This window comes from Paralichthys olivaceus, chromosome 6, assembly GCF_024713975.1.
Source record: "Paralichthys olivaceus isolate ysfri-2021 chromosome 6, ASM2471397v2, whole genome shotgun sequence".
Classification (NCBI taxonomy): Eukaryota; Metazoa; Chordata; class Actinopteri; order Pleuronectiformes; family Paralichthyidae; genus Paralichthys; species Paralichthys olivaceus.
Genome location: NC_091098.1, coordinates 10,104,189 through 10,110,974, shown reverse-complemented (window position 1 = coordinate 10,110,974; position 6,786 = coordinate 10,104,189).

Here is a 6,786-nt window from a genome sequence, read left to right as displayed (position 1 = left end):
TTTCCCTCCCTCCATATTTCCCTCCTCCAAATTGACCGGTGCACCTCAAAGCATTTTCCTTCCTCCACTCCCCCCTGTTTCTCCTTCCACCCTTCTTTCCTCTTTTCTTCACCTCAACTGCCTTTCTCCTTCTTCCCTCTTCATCTAACCCTTTCACCTCCTCTTCCAGTGCTATCTGTCTCTCTGCTCCTCACTTTCTCTCTCCTCTCACTGAATTATCTCCAACAGCAAATTAAACTCATTAGGGATTAAGAGTTTAAGGTATTTGCCTCAGAACTATATCCTCTTTCAGGTTGAATCATTGATGTTTTTCCTCTTTAAATTCCAATTTGCAGCTTTTGTTCATGTGTCATTAAAAAAAATACTTTAGAAGGATTATGTATGAAAACATTGGGTTTCAGAAGAGGTCCTCAGCACTCGGCCAGGGTTAAACATGCTAACATTGAACTGTTGACTGTGCAGTTGTGATTTCTTTAATAATTTATTCAAACACAGAAGCTCCACTTTCGCCTCCTCTGGTTTCTCTCTTTTCTAATCTTTTTTTGGGCGTCAGCTCTAAACTGTGCGGCTGGTGTCCCCGCTGAACTCGATCATATCTATTGTGTGTAAAAAAGACCAGTTAGCTTCACATTCCTGCTGGATACTGTCACACTAAAGAGCACAATAGAGGTGCTTTCACACTGCAAATCTTTTAGTTCAGAGCAGCAACGTCAGCCAAACTGTAATACCAGTCTGGTGTGTCTGTTTGTGTGTGTGTGTGTGTGTGTGTGTGTGTGTGTTTACCTGCTCTTTCTTTTGCTCTCTCTGCACGTCTCTCTCGCTCTCGCTCTAACCATCAGAGGGAGCCCTCTATCTGCAACCAGATTACTCCAAATCCAGCTAAATCTACATCACCGTCAACTTGCTGGTGACAGAAATCCTCAGTGTACAGCTCAGGACACCATGTGTGTCTTTACTATCACTATTTGAGTTAAAGGAAAAATCAAGATAAAGGGACCCAGAAAGGTGTCGGACCTCCAGGCATTGATGCTACAACTGTACTGGATTGTTAAACTGAGCTAGGATCCTGTGACTGCCACAGATGGAAGTACTGTCAACATGTTTCTTCACTCATTTTCATGTGTCATCTGACTGTATGTAACAGTGTACTGACTTACTATAAATGCTTGAGAGTGAGCTGAATTCACTTTTCAGTCATGCATCTCTCGGCTAAAGTGGTGTTTTTTTCTCATGCATTTCGGTGTACGATAAATGTTCAGATATGGATGATCATACAATATTTGGGACCTGATGCGCGAGAGAGAGCGGCAGAGCTGCAGGAAAACAGCGGTGAGCTGCAGAACAATCATCTGAATGAAGAAGAGCGTTCTCTGCTCACTCACAGCTCGCATCACTGGTGGCTTCTGAAATGATCCAGTTCAATGAGTGTTTATCTCCAAAGCTACAATAATGACCAGCGCCAGCACCACCACAACTTCAAACAGATCCAGTTAACACGACATCAGTGATACATTTTTACAGATTGGCATCATCATTATAAGATAAAATAGTCTTCATTAAAGGTCGGGATCTCAGTCTTTATTCTCACTTAACATAAAGAATTGGATTCTGTGAGCAGTTGGTATGACTGAATGCTGAAGGGGACACAGATGGTGTAATGATTATTGAGGCATTACATAGATGAAATCACATTTTTATGAACTGATCAGAGCTGAAAACTCTCCTGTGCAACTTTTTATTTTGAATTCTCACATAGAATTATATATATGTATAATTTAAAATATTTTCATGTGCATAAAATGCAATGGCTAAATTGCAAATTTCTTACTGGTAATATCCTTAAGTTAGGTTTTTACTATTGTCTTTGCATTAATGTGACAGCACTTAAATATTAAGATGTGCTGAATGTGTCACAGATACTGCCTGCAATACTTTCATACTTACTTATAATGCGGCATGTCTTCACTATCCCTTATAGGTGGCTGAAAAGCAACTATGAATGGGCAGTAAGTTATAGGATTTATCTAAAGATGGTGATGTAGTTGTCTGCAAAACAAAAATAAACTAGAGTTCTATATCATATCGTTATCTGTGCTTATGTTTGTAGAAGTGAAGTACAGAAATTAAATTTTTCATTTTACAGAATAAACAATGCAGAAAACATGTGCATCTGTGTTTATATTTAAATTTCAATGTGTTCATTATCTTACTTCACGTTCCTTCTCTATTTGATTGTATTTATTTCTATTTTATGGTTAAACTGTAAAATAGCATGTCTCAATTACAATTTGATAATGACATCTTAAGAATTTCTATTTCTAAATATATATATATATATACATATATATATATATACATATATATCGGCCGATATATCAGTGTTACGTCCCTAAGAGGTCTAGGAGATGAGGGACGAACAATTAAAAAATAAACCGGGGGAAAAACAGGTGACCAGCATGATTAAATGTTGAAAATCCAGTATTTTATTAACAAATGTAAAATCTGCACAAAACTGAAGAAGGACTAAACAAACAAAGAACAACCAACTGAAAACAATCTCCAACAAACTGAAGACTAACCAGGACAACAAAAGAGCACGAACAAAAGTTAATCGAAGCGTTCTAAAACTCACAAAGACACAAACCTCCAATGCACACTACCACACCGTTCGCTCGCAGCTTGTTCCACGTGGCCGCTTGGCCCACTGGCAACTTCTGAAGCTCTGCGGAGGGCTTTATGCCTCCACTCTGATCCCAGAGTGGCTTCAGCTGTGCCAGTGGAGGGGCTGGCAAGAGCACACACCAAGAGGAGATGAGATAGAGAGAGAAACAAAAAACAAACGGCACGTAACAATCAGTACTACACATTTTTTTTCTTGTTAATATTAGTATTGGTCCCTAAAATCCACATCGTTCTGGCTCTAATGGCAATACAGTTAAATAAAAAGATGCATGTGTGACAGAAGATTGAAATGTAATTCCACAATTCCACTCTTCTCTCTACAATGCACAGGATTTTCTTATTGCATACACGTTTTCAGACGATGCAAACTGCCATTTTCAGAACTGGAATTATTATTCTGGAGAGAGCTTATATCGATAAAGTTATTAGTCCTTGTCATATATTACAAACTTGATATATATATAGGAGCCAACTGCTGAATTCAAACACTGCAATCACTCCCCACAATCACTGTTTCTTAAGGACCAGTGATTGGTTCTTGTGTAGTCGTTGGTGCTTCAGAAGGGGAGCGTTCACACTGTGTGAAAATTACCAACAAATCATTAAAGATTACAACATATTACATGATGTTTCATGGTTGCCTCTAAACAGTGTGTGCCTTCTGCTTTTCTGACATGGAAAGCTATATTCCAATATTAACCTGATTAAGACAATAGTCTATTTAGTTAACATGCTTATGCAATAATCAAATTAAGACATGTGGGGTATTTTATTATTAATATTACTATACTACCATCGACATACAGCAGTTACCAACTGCTTGATGACACCTGGTTGTAAACAAGATGGAAAAATAGCAAAATAAGACAATAAACACCCCAAAGGGTAAACAGTAGCATGATACATTCAACGATTTCAGGTGGAGGTTTTAAAACTGGTGGAATAATATGATGACGTGAGACATAATCAGACTACGCTCTGCAACATGTTAACAGACATGTGAATGGAATATTCCATTAGTAACTCATGTAGAGACCATAATAAAAATAAAGTCTAATCCTGAATCACGTCAATAGTTGGAAATCGGAGTCCATGCAAACGTAGTCATTGAACTAAACTGTGAAGACTAACGTTTCTCTGGTCTTACATTTCTGTGCTGCTCAATTGAGACATCCACTTAGTGGAGAACATAAGAGACGGTCCATACATTTCATAAGAGGTTGATAAAAACAGTGACACAGTATCTGGTTTGACTGGCATCACACAGAGTACATGTCAGTCAGGGAAGTGATGATGGGGTGTTGTAACAAGTGAATTTCCCTGACGTGGGATCAATAAAGTTTATCTTATCTCATCTTACCTTAAACCTACGGGCATCATTCACTCTGCTAAGAGATAGTATGACAGCTCTAAATCAGAGAAACAAAGAAATAAAAAATTCTGATAACTGATAAAAAGTGGTCAAACAGAAACTTTTTACTATTAAAAGTAAAGGTTTAGTTCATATTCCCAAATCCTAATTGGTCCCAGAGATCTTAACAAGCTTTACAAGCTCCAGGTACGACTAGATAAAGAAAAACATCGAAAGAGACCATTTGTTTGTGTGGGTGGTTGATGAGGAGTCTATGACATCACTGCCATCGACAGGAAGGGTCACAATCAATAACCATGTTTCTATGAAATTAGAGGCACTGCACTTAGGAAGTAAACAACGTGACATGAAAAAGATTTGATGTCACTCCCATCACCTTAATCCACCTTTTATAATCAATAAGATGCAGAAGGTAAAACACATGTTTTAAACTGAGTCTGGCTCCCAGCGGTGTCCAGATGTTACATTTGTTGAGGAGTATCTGTACAAACTACATGTTACCATTAAACAGAAATAGCTGGGATCAAAATCAGGGTTAATCTCAAAGGCTGGTGTCCTCATCCAGCAGTATGGGAATTGATTTACCTTTTTCTTTACATAAACTTTGAGCAAATCCTCCTTGCTCCTCCACGGCTTCAAGCTCCTTATCTGCCTCCTCACTTCGTATTTGTTTCCTGTCTCTTTATCTGCGCCCTGTCCCCTTATCTGCTCCCAGTGTGTCCTATTTCTATCCGAATGCGGTGGCTTGTGAGATCCCCATCATTATCATCATCCCCTCGCTGATCTGTTTCCAGGGAAACGTGGCCTCGGAGCAAATCGGATGACCTCAGGGTATTGAATACATTTAATCTGACTGGTGCATTGGTGTGTACGTGTGTCTGTGATGGCACATGTGTGTTTAACCTAAAGGTATTGTTGGTGACCTTTGTATAATCCATGTGCTCTGAGTGCTCTACCTTAAGGAGTGCAGGGGACCTCCTCACGCAATCATAGCACAGGTACATACAATTTCCTTTATGCGTAAAAACGCCTGTAACTCACCAGACCAGAATCAAGAGGAATGAGCACGCAACAATCGACGGTGTAACACAGAACGCACGAAAAACACACAAAAAGATGTACATGCACAAACAACCTGCCTGAGGCTGAAGTGGGCAACTTCCCCATGTGAGTGTGTATATCTGAGGCTGTAGAGATCTAGAGATGTAAATTTACACTTTTCATCTACAGAAAGTGAATATAACTGCAAATAAACCAGATGCACAATGCAATCTGAGTGATAATTGTAAAGAACACAGATGCATGCAGAGAAAACAAAGCATATGCTGTACATATAACTGGAGAACTGGAAAACACATGCAAGCACACAGATGTAACACAAATGCCCCACAGAGACACACAGTTTTCATGTGTAGTCTTCTGCCACTTGTCATGCGCTGGATGCTTTTATCTCTAACTCCCTGTGGCGTGATGCATGAACATGTATTTATAGTGTGTGAGGCCTCAGTGGGAATAAAATAAGAGGCCGGAATATGTAAGATTCACGAGCATTAGCTACAGTGAGGAACGCACTGAAACCACAAACGCATACTCACAGATATAAAAGCATCTTTCTGCTTACAAATGTTGTTCACATCAGACTGCATATGGAACATTTTTAATATTAAGTATAAATCATGCAAGGTAAAATAAATAACTTAGTAATTAGTTACCGACTTTACCGAGTTTTAGGACTGACAGCCTTCATACTGTAAACTACATTTTTACCTCCGCCAATGTTTTCACCGCTGTTCGTTACTTGGTTTGTTTGTTAGCAGAATTACACAAAAACTACTTGACAGATGTCCACGAAATGTAGCAGAAGGGTGTGGCATGGGTCAGTGTAGAAGCTTTTAAAATTAAGTACCTGGATGAGGAAGCAGGTCGAGAATTTTTTCTTTCCCTTTTTAAAGCATTGTCAGATTTTTCAACATTTTCACAGATTTCCAAGGAGAATAATTGATGGAATTGATAAAAAATCTGGCACGATAAAAAGTGAGCAAAATAGTTACATTTTATATTGAGAGTGACACAGAATTTATTCCTGTTCCACTAGCGGCATATTTTCATTTTCATGGGGGGGAGCTGTGCCATAAGGTCACTAACATCATCATGAAAGGATATGCAGCAGATATTGAGTATAATGGTTGCTAATTTTAATACACATAATGGCTACATGGAGCACAGAGAGAAACTGAAGAAAGTAAAAAAAATCTCAAGAAAAGACCGGCAGCAAGAAGAGGGATGAAAACAGGTGAATTTATAGAAAAAGCATGAGAGCACAGGTGTTATTCCCTGACCAGGTTATTAGCTATTATGTGCAGTGACAGCTCTAATGGAAAAAATGACAGATGACTTAGAAGAGATAGATGGAATGTAAAAGGTATGGAGCCTAAATAAAGAGCTGGGATGGAAATCTATAAGAGACAAACATGAAAAAAAGAGAAAAACAATGAAGAAAAAGATAATGTCGGGGGGAACAGAATATAGGCAGAAATGATTGAGGTACATGGAGAATATCAATGTGTTTTGATGCAAAAGACAGACAAGGTGGAGTTTTACCTTCCTTCAGTGCAACTCATATGATGTATGACTGGCCCATGCAGGCTTCCATTAACACAGCAGCATGTATTATCCTGAGGGACAGTTTGTAAATGTAAAACTAAAGTAATGTGCTTTTATAAATGAGCAGG